Here is a 15,668-nt window from a genome sequence, read left to right on the forward strand (position 1 = left end):
TTAATTTTTTATGAGTACACTAATCTTAATGAAAATTCAATATTAAATATGGTTTTGGACATTGAAATAGATTTTTATATGTATGTTCTGTGAGTTGAATTCTTGGATTACTTTTTTCTTATAAAATCACATATATATTCCAAATGCTAAGAACAAATGATGTGTAGATGTAAACAGCCAAGAAGAAAAATTAATTGCAGCTACAAAGAGTGAAATTGAAGCAAAATTATCAATAACTTTACATTTTTTATGATGATTGAAGTTAACAAGCTTTTCTACACTTAACAATCACTGTGTGAGGCATGCATTCATTCAGAGATGAATAAATAAATAGTATTCTACTTTTAGAAACTGTAGTCAACTGAGAAAATATAAAACTTCTGCACAGTGAAGGAAAAAATCAACAAAACTAAAAGGCAAGCTACAGAATGGGAAAGGATATTTCCAAATGGCATATCTGATAAAGGGTTAGTATACAAAATATATAGAGTTGATGCAACTCAATGCCTAAAAACAAATAATCCAATTTAAAAATGAGCTGAAGACATGAACAGATATTTCTCCAAAGAAGACATACAGATGGCCAACAGACACATGAAAAGATATTCATCGTCACTGATCATCAGGGAAATGCAAATCAAAACGACAATGAAATATCACCTCACCCCTGTCAGAATGGCTAAAATAAACAATACAAGTAACAACCAGTGTTAGTGAGAATGTGGAGAATAAAGGAACACTCATGCAAAGTTAGTGGGAATGCAAACTAGTGCAGCCACCTGAAAACAGTATGGAGGTTCCTCAAAAAGTTAAAAATAGGGGCGCCTGGGTGGCGCAGTCGGTTAAGCGTCCGACTTCAGCCAGGTCACGATCTTGCGGTCCGTGAGTTCGAGCCCCGCGTCGGGCTCTGGGCTGATGGCTCGGAGCCTGGAGCCTGTTTCCGATTCTGTGTCTCCCTCTCTCTCTCTGCCCCTCCCCCGTTCATGCTCTGTCTCTCTCTGTCCCAAAAATAAATAAAAAACGTTGAAAAAAAAAATTAAAAAAAAAAAAAAAAGTTAAAAATAGAATTACCCTACAATTCAGCAATCATACTTCTTGGTATTTACCCTCAAAATACAAAAATATTAATTCAAAAGTTTACATGTGCCCCTGTTTATAGCAGCATTCTTTACAGTAGCCAAATTATGGAAACAGCTCAAGTGTCCATTGACTGATGAATGGAGACAGAAGTGGTATATATATACATATATACATGAAATATTATTCAGCCATAAAAATATGAAATCTTACCATTTGCAAAAACATGGATGCAGCTAGAGAGTATAATTCTAAGCAAATTAAGGCAGTCAGAGAAAGACAAATAACATATGATTTCATTCATATGTGGAATTTAAGAAACAAAACAAATGAGCAAAGGAAAAGAGAGAGAGAAATCAAAATACAGTCTCTTAAGTATAGAGAATCAACTGATGGTTACCAGAGGGGAGGTGGGGGGGGGGGTGTGAAATAGGTGATGGGAGATTAAGGAGAGCACTTGTCTTAATGAACACAGGGTGATGAATGTAATTGTTGAATCACTACATTGTACACTTGAAGCTTGAAACTAATATTACACTGTATGTTAACTAACTGGAATTAAAACAAAACTTAAAAAAAAGAAAAATATGCAAGCAAACATAATTAAAACACTACATGACAATTATATAGTAGAAATGTGTGCAATATGAGTAAGTGCTAGAATGAAGAGTACTTAATTCTGTTAAATGAATTGAGTGAATATTCCCAGCGGTGGCACAGTTGATTGACTTGGAACTTGAAAAAATGGAGTTTACCAAATGTATCAAGTGACGAAAGTCATTGTAGCCTAAGGGAAAACAAGTTGAACTTCAGAAATTATACATAAAATTTTAGATGTAGGGCCACCTGGTTGGCTCAGTAGGTAGAGCATGTGACTCTTGATCTTGGAGTTGTAAGTTCGAGCCCCATGTTGGGTGTAGAGACTACTTTTTTTTCAATGTTTTATTTATTTTTGAGAGAGAGAGAGAGAGCATGAGTGTGGGAGTGGCAGAGAGAGAGAGAGAGAGAGAGAGAGAGAATCTGAAGGAGGCTACAGGCTCCGAGCTGTTAGCACAGAGCCTGATGTGGGGCTTGAACTCATGAACTGCGAGATCATGACCTGAGCCGAAGTCAGGTGCTTAATCGACTGAGCCACCCAAGTGCCCCAGGTGTTGAGATTACTTAAAATAAAATCTCAAAAAATCAGTAAGTAAAATAAAATTTCAGTTGTAAAATTATTTTTCCTCAGAAATACAAAGTAATAACACATTTTCTTCTAAATCTTGCTCTTGAGAAGTCCAGATTATCAATTATTTCCTTCACTGATAGTGCCTTTGATGTTGTATTTAAAATGCCATCATTATGCGCAAGGTCAACTAGCCTTTCTCCTATGTCCTAGGCAGCCTTTAGTTTTGTGCTTTACATTTAGGTCTATAATCCATTTTTCATTAACTTTGTGAAATGTGTAAGGTCTGTGTCTAGATCCATTTTCTTGCATGTGATATGTAGTTGTTCTAGCACCATTTGTTGAAAAGACTATCTTTGCTCTAGCACTTTTTTTGTTAAATTGAAGCATGATTAACACACAGTGTTACATTAGTTTCAGGTATACAATTCTATGCATTACTCAGTGTTCATCAAGATAAGTATAACCTTGATCCTCTTTATCTATTTTACCCTCCCCTCTGGCAATCACCAGATTGTTCTCTGTATTGTTTTTATTCCTTTGTCAAAATAAGTTCACAGTATTTATTTGAGTCTATTTCTGGGTTCTCTATTCTGTCCCATTGATTTATCTATTTTTTCACCAACTCCATACTATCTTCTTTACTGTGGGTTTAGAGTGAGTCTTAAAGTTGGTTATTGTCATTCCTCCAAATTTGTGTTCTTTCAATATTGTGTTGGCTATTCTGAATCTTTTGTGTCTCCATAAGAACTTTAGAATCAATTTGTCAATATCTACAAAATACCTCACTGGATCTACAGATCAAGTTAAGAAAAACTGACATCTTGACAATGAGTTTTCCCATCTACAAACATTAGCTATCTGCCCATTTATTTAATATTTTGATCCCATCAGAGTTTTGTAGTTTTCCACATATGGATTTTGTACATATTTTGTTAAAACTTTTAAGTAAATATTTCATTTGGGGGGGGTATTAGTGTAAATGGTATTGTGTTTTTAGTTTCCAATTCTATTTGTTCATTGCTGATGTATAGAATATCTATTTTTGTAGCCTTCTTTCCTGCAAGTTTGCTATAATCACTTTTTAGTTCCAGGAATTTTTTGGACAATATTTTCGGATTTTCTACATAGAAAACAAAGTTAAATGTGAACATACACAGTTTTGTTTCTACTTTTCCAATATGTATACATTTTAATTCCTTTTCTTGTCTTATAGAATTAGCTAGGACTTCCAGTATGAGGTTGAAAAGGAGTGGTCAGAGGATACTTCCTTACCTTTTCCTGATTTTATTGGGAAATTTTCTAGTTTCTCATCATTAAGTATGATGTCTGCTGTAGGTGGTTTTTTTTGTTTTGTTTTGTTTTTTGGTTTTTGGGGTTTTTTTGTGGATGTTTTTTATCCAATTTAAAGGAGTTCACTTCTATTCCTACTTTGCTGAACAATTTTGTCATAAGTGGGCATTTGATTTTGCGTCAGATTATTTTCCACCATTTATTGATATAATTTTGCTTTCTTAGCCTATTGATGTGATTACATTATTTGATTTTTGAATGTTGAACAAATGTTGCATATGCGTGATAAATCTACTTGGTCATGGTACATAGATCTCTTCATACATTGTTGGATTTGTTTTGCTAATATTTTGTAGAGGATTTTTGTATCTATGTTGCATAAGAAATACTGGTTTGTAGTTTTCTTGTAATGTCTTTGTCTGGTTTTAGTATTAAGATAATGCTAGCCTCATAGAGTGTAAAATATTCCCTCTGCTTCTATTATCTGGAAGAGATTGTAGAAAATTGGTGTAATTTCATCCTTAAATATTTAGTATAATTCACCAGTGACTCTATCTGATCAATTTATCCATTTATTATCCATTTGTTACATTCTTACATAATTTGTGAGAGGGCTCTATTAAACTTGTTTGTTCAATCTGCCAAATTTATTCAGAATCTGACAATTTATGAGTCTATTGCTATAACGAGATTATTTTTTTTTGGAAGATGTACTTTTTGCCAGTGGGAGAAGCTAGAAGGGCATTGACAGGTAATTCAGAAATGAAATAGGAAGCTTGCCAACTGTCCAGATGACAGATCATTAAAAATCTGGGTTAAGGAAATCATGAAGGGAAATTTTTGAGAGAATTAGTTGCTGATCGTGTTTCCTAAGCCAAGGAAAAATAAATATTTAAGAAATATCAGCTGGTCAGATAAATAAAATGCTTCAGAGGGATATTTAATTTGAAGACTAAGAATTGGCCATTAAATCTGGTATTCAAAGGATCACAGATGACCTTAAAAAAAAAAAGTTTCATTAATGTGGCAGAAAGAACAGCTAGATTCCTACTAATCATTTAGCTGTGAAAAATTTGTAGAGATTAACTTGCTAATACTCAGTTCTTTGAATTTGATTCTTACAATATGTTAAAGACCCGATATACTATGGCACTCATTGTTTACTCAACCTATAATGTAATATTTAACTTGCATTTGTTTTGACCAATAATACTTCACATAGGTAGAAATGGAAGCCCTATATCATCAAGATAATATGTTTAAGAAATTTGAATATTGGGTATATTGAAAACTGACATAAAGGGATAAGAAATAATTTGTGTATAGTCTCAGAGGTAGATATTTAATCCCATTCCTTCCTTTTCTGTATTTTCTCCAGTGGATTCAATTAGACTGGCAGACTTATAAATCCTTGAAGCATGTTAGAGAAACTTCGGTAAGAGAGCTTTCATTGAAACATGTAATGTTATACATTTAACTTCACCACAAAAGAGTCATATAATTGACCTTTTTTTACTATAAAACTTTAAGAGGGTTTTTGACTTTTATATTGACCATATGCCAAAGGTAAGACTATGGCAGGAGATTTTAAGGGAAATTGACATTGACAGAGATTAGGAAACAGAACAGATATAGAAAATATGACAGACACTACAGGGTAACTGGTTGACATTCTGGTTGTTAATAAGATGGGAGCAACTGCATGGGGACTTTCAGAAATGAATGACTGATTTTGAATGTGATTTATGGCTTTTATATGAGTAAATAGAATTAAGAACATTTTCTTTCTCTTTTTCCTCTTTCTTTCTTTCTTTCTTTCTTTCTTTCTTTCTTTCTTTCTTTCATCAAGTGATGAATGACTACTACCATTAAGCTATTTCTAATTAAAAGAGACTTGGGAAAAACTTAATCACATATATTTGATTAGTCTTACTATATGCATCACTTGCTCCTTATAATCCAATTCAAATCACCTTTGAAAATAATCTAGTATGAGTATGTTATATAACTTTCCATTTGTACTAAGCAAATTAAATTATATAGTTAGATATTTTCAAATCAGATAAAGCTATCGACTTTGTTAGTGTTTATGATTTAATGATCCTGGAAATATATCAAGTTATAAAAGTCCTAAATGGGGACTAAAAACATGATTTTATAATATTTGGAATATTTATAATATTTGGAATATTTATAATATTTGGAATATTAATATGAATATTTGGAATAATATTTGGAATATTAATAGTATTTAATATTTTAAATATAGAATAGATTAAATAATTGAGAAGAAAGAGTTCTGGGGAAAAATGCAGCTGTATTCAGAAATTTAAGATATTATATGATAAAAGGAGTTGACACGTTTTAAATTACTTGATTTAAAGATTAATATATATCTACTGTAACCAAGGTAATGTGGTGTGATAGGATGGCTATATTGATAGATGGAAGACGAGAGAGAAACCAGAAATGTAACCTCTGGCATAAGGTCAATTTTGACACATTTACCAAGGAGATTAAATAGAGAAAAAAAATACTCTTTTCACCAAGTGATACTAAAAACAATTGGTAACCATATGCAAAAAAAAAAAAAAAAAAGCCCTCAACTCATACTTTGCACTATACATACATATAACTTGAAATGAATCATAGAGCTAAATGTAAAACACAAAACTATAAAACTTTCAGAAAATATAGAGGACATATTTGTGAATTTTAGTTATGAAAAGATTTCTTAGGCCAAAAAAGCACAACCAACTAAGGAAAAGATGTATAAATTAGAAGTCATCAAATTAAAAATTTTTACTCTTCAAAAACAAAGCTACTTGAAAGAAAATGACAAGCCTTATGCAGGAGGAAAAAAATGGTAATGCACATAGGTGATAAAAGAATTGGTTAAGAAGATATAGAAAGAACTCTTAAATTTCTTTCCAAAGAAAACACCTCAATTAAAGTGGGTAAAAGATTTGAACAGTAGTTTACTGAAGAAGATATACTACTGGCATATAAGCATATGACCATCATAAGTCATTAAGGAAATGCAAATTAAAACTACATATAAGTAACACCACATGCCTATTAGCATTGATCAAACAAATAAGAACTGACATTTACAAATTATGTGAGAATTATGCTTGGGATTCTGTGTATGTGTGTGTGTGTGTCTCTCTCTCTGCCCCTCCCTTGCTCATGCTCTCTCTCTCTCTCTCTCTCTCTCAAAAATAAATAAACATTGAAAAAAAAAATTCTGGTGAGGATTAAAAAACAACTGGCCTCTCATACATGGCTGATAGGAATGCAAAATATTATATCCACATTGCACAACAGTTTGATAGGTTCTTATATATCACTCAAGAATCCCACTCCTAGATACTTAAAAAGAAGAATGAAAACATTACTCACACAAAACTTGTATGCCAATCTTTAGGGCAGCTCTGCTAATAATCCTCAAAATGGAAACAACACAAATATGAATTGGTGAATAGTGAGCAAACTGTGGAATATTGATACAATGCATCCTACTCAGTAATAAAAAGGAATGAACTAGTGATATACAACAACATGGGTAAATCTCAAAATAATGATGTGAGTGGAAGAAGGTAGGCATCAAAACACTGTATACTGTATTATTACATTTATAAAAATTCTGGGAAATGACAAAACCGTATGCCTGAAATCCAATCAGTGGTTGCTATTGACTGAGGGTGGAGGACAGGGACAAAGTCTGAATGGTCAGGGAGCTTTCAGGTTACGTACTTCTGTTGATACAGAAGCATCTTATATTTAGATTGTGGGTATACAATTGTATGAGTTTTTCCAAATCACAGAGTTGAGTGTAGAACTAGAAAGTTTTAATGTTCCTCTATGTAAATTATACTTCTGTAGGTCCAACAATTTATTGTGAAAACTTAGAATAAAAATAATATAGTTTCTCTGTGATTCCTGGCACTATCCTTGTACTTCTCCAGCATGCGTGTGTGATTTTTCATCTATCCTTATAAAAAAAAATGTAATCTATAGTTATAGTCAATGTTTATCTCTTTATTTCTTGTATTTTTCCAAACTAAGAAGTATGTATCCATTGTCTTTTCCACATCAACATAAAGTTCTGAGGTCAATTTTATATTCTATTGTTGAATCAATTCAGTATCATACAATCCTATATTATTAGCATATTCCATAAGCTGTACCCAGTTTTTGTCACTTAAAGTTGTAATATCCATTTTGTTTTCCATTTAAAATAAGCCTATTATGTTAGCAAAATCAACATTACATGATTTGATATGCAAAAGTATCAGAGCATAGGGGAAGGAGTTCAGGCTGTAATAACAAAATAACCTTAAAATAAATCCTGGATCTATTCATTTAAGGGTTGTGTGGCTTTGAGTAAATTATATATTCTTTCTGAATTTGAATTTTCCTTTCTATGAAATGGAGATAATTGATGCAGTTAGGTTATTCTTAATATTTCCTTAGAATATTTCCACTTCATATTGTGAAATGGTATTAAATGGATTTCTGATAGACATATCTTGAAATCCTACACTTAATAAAGTAGTTTTTCTTTTGTTTTATTCTTTTAATTATTTGTTATAAAGTGGGATATGTTTTAAATATAGTGAAATTATACAGTGAAATATATTTTTATAAAGATTTTTTTAAATTTATTTATTTATTTTGAGAGAGAGAGAGGGCAAATGAAGGTGGGGCAGAGAGAGAGAGAGAGGGTGAGAGAGAAAATCCGTGCTATCAGCACAGAGTTTGATGTGGGGCTCAATCCCACAAACCATTAGATCATGACCTGAGCCTAGATCAAGACTTGGACGCTTAAGCGACTAAGTCACCCAGGACCCCTACAGTGGAATATGTTTATCTTATATTTAGAGCTTGATGAACTTGATAAATGCATACACCTTAGTAATCCACAGTACTGTCATGATATGGGACATTTCTATCATTGTATAGTGTCTTTGTACCTGTTCCCTGTCAATCCCCACCCCCACTTCCTGAGGCAACTATTATTTGGACCTATCACCATAGCTTAGTTTCACAAATTCTAGAACTTCATATAAGTGGAATCACATGTTATACACTGTTGTGTGTCTGATTTCTTTCATTTAAAATAATAATTTTGAGATCCATTTACAGTGTTGCTGAGTGGTACTCCATATTATGTGCATATTAGTCATTTATTTCCTGTTCTTGAGCATACTGGAGTTTGCCTGCAATGAATTAAGCTATTATGGATATTCTTATACAAATAGTTTTGTAGACATATGTTTTCATGTATCTTACATAAATATATAGAAGTGAAATCCCTAGAGCATAAAGTAGATGAATATTTATGCTTATAAGAAACTGTTAATTTTCCCAAATTATTTTACCATGTTACTATCCCACTAGTATTAGAAGAATGCCACTTGCTCTATATCCATGCCAACCTCTGGCATTATTGGTTTTTAAAATTTTAGCCATTCAGCAGTACGTAGTGGCAACTCATTTTAATTTTAACTTTTATTCCCTGACTAGTAATGTTAAGCACATTTTTATACGCTTGTTAGCTACTTTGTCCTCTTTTGTGAAGCATCTGTTCAAGAATGTTCCCAGTTTTATTGATTTGTTTGTCCTTTTATTATTAACCTATAGAATTCTTATCTACTCTGGGTACAAGTCCTTTATCTGGTAAATGAATTGCAAATAATTTTCCTCAGTCTAAGATCTGCCAAATTATCTTCTTAATGGTTCTAATTATATTAGCAGAAGCTTAATTTTCCTGAAGTTAATTTATAATTTTTCCATTCTACTTAATCTTTTTTTTCTGTTAGCTAACATATTTGATATGGAATAAGATATATAAAATATTAAATAAAATGGTATGCTTACAGACAAAGCACATATTTTGGTAAGAATCTTTTCATAAGACAAGTGGAAAAAGCTCAGGTGCTTATTCAAGTATAAAACCGTTGAGACAGCAAATTGAATCCATCTACTATGAATAGCATTACAAATGTTGTTACATGCCATGAAATATAACTTAGACAACCACCAAAGATAAACTATTAAAGGACAATTGATACTTGGGTTATAGCAAAAGACAGCAGGGACATGCAAGGAATGTTAAGTACCATGGGTGAGAGATATTACATTCTATTCAAATTTAAAGAAAGGAATGGGAATATTTTGTGAATATTATGTGATCTGTTGTCTTAAATGAAAAATAATTTTCTCAGAACTTCTAATCTTAACATGATGTTTTTACTTATTCAGTTATTTATTCATTTCTGTACTCCCCGAATGTAATTCATTTATTTATTCAAGAAATATTTATTGTATAGCTACTATGTACTAGACTTGATTTGATTTAAAGACAAGGGAATGTTAAAGTAAAGTCTCTGAGCTAAGCAAAGAGAGGATACTTGCTGCTTGCCCCATTTTCTTCCTTGTGTTTTAAACAGTAGAGTTCAAAAGTCAATTTAAAAAGAATGAGAAAAAGATAAAGAAGAAGAGGAAGAGAGGGAAGAGGAGGAGTTCTGGAAAAGTAACTACTTGTAAGTTTACCAGGAAAGCATTCAGGAACTACTGATAGTTATCGCATGGTTCATGAGTTCAAGCCCCGTGTCGGGCTCTGTGCTCACAGCTTGGAGCCTGGAGTCTGCCTCGGGTTCTGTGTCTCCCTCTCTCTCTGCCCCTCCCCTGCTCACACTCTGTCTCTCAATAAACAAACAAACAAACAAACAAACATTAAGAAATTAAAAAAAGGAAAAAGAACTACCAATAGTTGATAGTTTCTAATCTGTTAACTGAGCAACCTGAACTAAACAGTATGTGTATGTTTGTTTTTACCAAGTCTACTCTATGGAAGGAATTGTTAATTTGGGGATCTCAATAGCCCTGTTTATTTATTACTGGTATGTTTATTTTATGTAGGTCATAGTTGGTACTTAAGAAATGTTTGGGGGAAGGCACAATTAGAAGACCATGAAAACCAAATGGCAGGGTTATTTAAATTAGTGATCAAAGGAAAATGTGACATTATCTACTTCTCATTTTTATAACTAGTACTTGGCATCCAGGCATTCCAATGGTTTGCAAGTCATTATTTCATAGTAGACTGATTATTTCTTAATTGAAAGTTTTTCTTTTTAGGAATAAGTAATTGTATTCAGAAAGTTCTGCATCATTCTGAGGAATATTCCTTGATACTTGATCTGTTAATAAGCTGAATTTAATTTTTTTATTTTATGTTTATTTATTTTGGAGAGAGAGAGAGAGAGCAGGGGAGGGGCAGAGAAAGAGAGAGATACAGAATCTGAAACAGGCTCCAGGCTCTGAGCTGTCAGCACAGAGCCTGACGTGGGGTTCAAACTCACGAATCCTGAGATCATGACCTGAGCTGAAGTCGAATGCTTAACCTATGGAGCCACCTAGTTACCCCAGTTTCATTTTAAAGGTAGGTACGGTGATATGTGATCTTTAGTTATGTTGCATATGCCTAAAATGTATAGCAGAACCCACTTAAACGTCCATCACAGGTATTTCTGTTTCCAATTATTATGCATAAGCTGTGGTAGACCATCATTTCCACTATTTCAACTAGAAAAAAAATGGTTACTACAAAAATCATATTATTTTGGAATACATTAGAAAAGAGCTCTTCCCAGTTAAGTTGGAAGTCTTGTCTACACACTGCTTTTTTTTTTTTTTTTTTAATTCCCAGAGGGCATTTGGGATCTGGGCATGGACTGTGGATCAGGTTTGCCATAAGAGAAGGACTCTGCTGGTGTAAAGATAAGCCAGTAGGGCTTTTGATTGCTGCACTGGCTGTTGTGACAGTTTGGAATCTGGAGAGCCTAAATGCAGAACTGCCAATTTTCTCCCATTGGACTTCTGCTGAGTGCTGAGGCAGCCAGGAGTTGGGATGGAAACATGGAATGAAATTTCATACAGTTGAACAGTGCGTAAAAGTCAAAGTCTTGGCAGAGACAGAGGGTTCAATAAACATCGGTCATATCCTTAAGATCTTTGAAACCAGAATAAAAAATGAGACTAATATGAGTTTCAGCCTGTTCCTGGCCATACTTAAGTCTTGAATGGATTAAGGTGATTAGTTTATCACTGTCTACCTGAAAAAGAAAAAAGAGAAATTTCTCAGAGGAAATTCACTTCAAATTTAGCCTCTTTTAGAAATAATAGTTGCCATTTATTAAAAATTGGGAGGTATATTTAGAAGCAAGGATTTGTGACCCAATGTAAAAAAATTTGATCTAAGGAAAAAGAACCTGTGTATTTATATGATTTATATGTTAAATCTAGCAGAAAAGGTATTAGTAATACTACTATAAACATGTTAATGAAACTGGGAAAAAGCTTAAATATTTTGGATAAAGATGGATAATTTAAACAGAGAAATTATATTCATTTAAAAAGAATGAAATACGCAAACTAAAACTGAGAAAATAGTATGTGAAATTAAGGATTCATTAGATGTGTTTCAGCATCAGAAGAAAACAGCAGAAGAAAAGATCATTAACTTGCAGAAGAAAATCAATAGAAACTATCAGAACTTAAGTTCAGAGAAAAATAATGAAAAAGTAACAAAATAAACCCAACGAAACATGAGATACATGAAGGGTCAATATAAAGTGTTCTAATATATAAACTTTAGAGTTCCAAAAGGAGAAGAGAAAAATAATAAAGGAAGAAATTGTGTTTTCAGAACTAACTGTAAATAATTTCCCAAAACTGATGAAAGAGATCAACCATATATTAAAGACATTTGTTAAATTCCAAGAAACAATTTGGAATTAATGTGGGAAGGGGATCAGTTATTTTAAGTATGTCATAATCAATTTGCTGAAAATGAAAGATAAAGAGAAAATCCAAAAAATTAGTTGAGGGAGAAAAAGCCAAATTATCTTTGAAAGGCAACATTAAACCTGATGGCAGAATTATAGAAGCCAGGAGACAATAAAATAATATTTTAAATGTGATAAAAGAAAATTTTTGCTCTCTAGAATTCTCTAAGCAGCAAAAATATCCTTGAATAACCAAGATGCTACATAGATGTTTTTAAAAATAGAAGTTGAGAGAATTTGTTGCCAACAGAGCTGTACCACTATACACTAAAGAAGATCTTTGACTAAATCTAAATAATCTTGGATAAAAGCAGAAAATTTAAGAACAGAATAAAGAACACCCAAAATGGAAATTATTTGGTTTAAACAAACATTTCAATGATTATTAAAAGAGCAACAATAGCAATGTCTTAGTTTTTTTTTTTTTTCATTAAAAAATTGCCAACTTAAAAACTTCTATTAATAATAATACACTTTTTTGGTATGTAGTTCTATGAATTTTTTTATAGTGTTTTTTTATTTTATTTTTAATTTTTTTTTCAATTTACTTCCAAATTAGTTGACATATAGTGCAACAGTGATTTCAGGAGTAGATTCCTTAGTGTCCCTTACCCATTAAGCCCATCCCCCCTCCCACAACCCCTCCAGTAACCCTCTGTTCGTTCTCCATATTTATGAGTCTCTTCTGTTTTTTCCCCCTCCCTGTTTTTATATTATTTTTGTTTCCCTTCCCTTATGTTCATCTGTTTTGTCTCTTAAAGTCCTCATATGAGTGAAGTCATATGATTTTGGTCTTTCTCTGACTGACTAATTTCACTTAGCATAATATCCTCCAGTTCCATCCATGTAGTTGCAAATGGCAAGATTTCATTCTTTTTGATTGCCGAGTAATACTCTGTTCTATATATATACCACATCTTCTTTATCCATTCATCCATCGATGGACATTTGGGCTCTTTTTGTACTTTGGCTATTGTTGATAGTGCTGCTATAAACATGGGGGTGCATGTGTTCCTTTGAAACAGCACAACCTGTATCCCGTGGATAAATGCCTAGTAGTGCAATTGCTGGGTTGTAGGGTACTTCTATTTTTAGTTTCTTGAGGAACCTCCATACTGTTTTCCAGAGCGGCTGCACCAGCTTGCATTCCCACCAACAATGCAAAAGAGATCCTCTTGTCCGCATCCTCACCAACATCTGTTGCTGCCTGAGTTGTTAATGTTAGCCATTCTGACAGTTGTGAGGTAGAATCTCATTGTGGTTTTGATTTGTGTTTCCCTAATGGTGAGTGATGTTGAGCATTTTTTCATGTCGGTTGGCCATCTGGATGTCTTCTTTGGAGAAGTGTCTATTCATGTCTTTTGCCCATTTTTCACTGGATTATTTGTTTTTTGGGTGTTGAGTCTAATAAGTTCCTTATAGATTTTGGATACTAACCCTTTTTCTGATATGCCATTTGCAAATATCTTCTCCCATTCTGTTGGTTGCCTTTTAGTTTTGCTGATTGTTTCCTTCCCTGTGCAGAAGCTTTTTATTTTGATGAAGTCCAGTAGTTCATTTTTGCTTTTGTTTCCCTTGCCTCTGGAGACATGTTGAGTAAGAAGTTGCTGTGTCCAAGATCAAAGAGGTTTTTGCCTGCTTTCTCCTCGAGGATTTTGATGGCTCCCTGTCTTACATTAAGGTCTTTCATCCACTTTGAGTTTATTTTTGTGTATGGTGTAAGAAAGTGGTCCAGGTTCATTCTTCTGCATGTCGCTGTCCAGTTTTCCCAGCATCACTTGCTGAAGAGACCGTCTTTATTCCATTGGATATTCTTTCCTGCTTTGTCAAAGATTAGTTGGCCATATGTTTGTGGGTCCATTTCTGGGTTCTCTATTCTGTTCCATTGATCTGAGTGTCCTTGTGCCAGTACCATACTGTCTTGATGATTACAGCTTTGTAGTATAGCTTGAAGTCTGGGATTGTGATGCCTCCTGCTTTGGTTTTCTTTTTCAAGATTGCTTTGGCTATTCAGGGTCTCTTCTGGTTCCATACAAATTTTAGGATTATTTGTTCTAGCTGTGTGAAGAATGCTGGTGTTATTTTGATAGGGATTGCATTGAATATGTAGATTGCTTTGGGTAGTATTGACATTTTAACAATATTTGTTGTTCCTATCCAGGAGCATGGAATCTTTTTCCATTTTTTTGTGTCTTTTTCAATTTCTTTCATAAGCTTTCTATAGTTTTCAGTGTTTTAAAATATGGATAGATTCATGTAAATATGACTACACCAACGATACACAGTAATTTCCCTTTAAAACATCCTTACATGTTTTAGAGTTCTTTATATAATCAGGCTTTAATCCTTTGCTGAATATGTGATTTTAAGATATTTTCTCCAGATCCATGGCTTCTCACCAAATTAAGGGAATACACTTAACAAATTATGCACAAAACTTGCACGCCTAAAAGCATAAACCATGTTACAGATATTTAAAATAACTAAATGGAAAGATTTATCATAATCAGTAATTGGATAACTCATTATTGCTATCAGTTCTCCTCAAATTGATTCATGGCTTCAAAACAATCCCAATAAAATTCCCAGCATCCATTTTCTTAGAAACTGACATGGTGACTTAATCAATTCCATTTGGAAATGCAAAGAAAAATGAATAGCCAAAAGCAATTTTGAAAAACAGGAACAAAGTTTGAGGATTTCACAATCTGATTTCAAGTCCTACTACAACACTATTGTATTCAACACAATGTAGTGTTGGCATAAACAAACACACATAGCCCATTGAGATTCTTCAGAATGTGCAATTTACAGGTCCACTCAAACATGTATGGTCAATTGATTTTCAAAAATGGCACCAAGGTAATTAAATGTGGAAAGGGCAATCTATTTATGAAATGGTGCTTAAACAATTGGGTATCCATTATAAAATGAACTTCACCTTTTCCCTCACATCAAATAAAAAATAAATTTATAATCAATTATATATTTAAATGTAGAAAACAAAAGATAAAATTTAGAAAAATGCATAATTGCTATAGGCAAACATTTATTAGACAAAATACATCAAAATTGGAAGTGTCAGGGCACCTGGGTGGCTCAGTCAGTCAAGTGTCTGACACTTGAACTCAGCTCAGGTCTTGATCTCAAGATTGTGAGTTCAGGCCCCACACTGGGCCCCATACTGGGTGTGAAGTCTACTTTAAAAAAAAGTAAAGTTTAATTTATAGACATCATAAAGAAAATGACAAGGGAAGCTACCTATTGAATCTCGAAAA

This window comes from Panthera pardus, unplaced genomic scaffold, assembly GCF_024362965.1.
Source record: "Panthera pardus isolate Hobbes unplaced genomic scaffold, ASM2436296v1 HiC_scaffold_17, whole genome shotgun sequence".
NCBI lineage: Eukaryota > Metazoa > Chordata > Mammalia > Carnivora > Felidae > Panthera > Panthera pardus.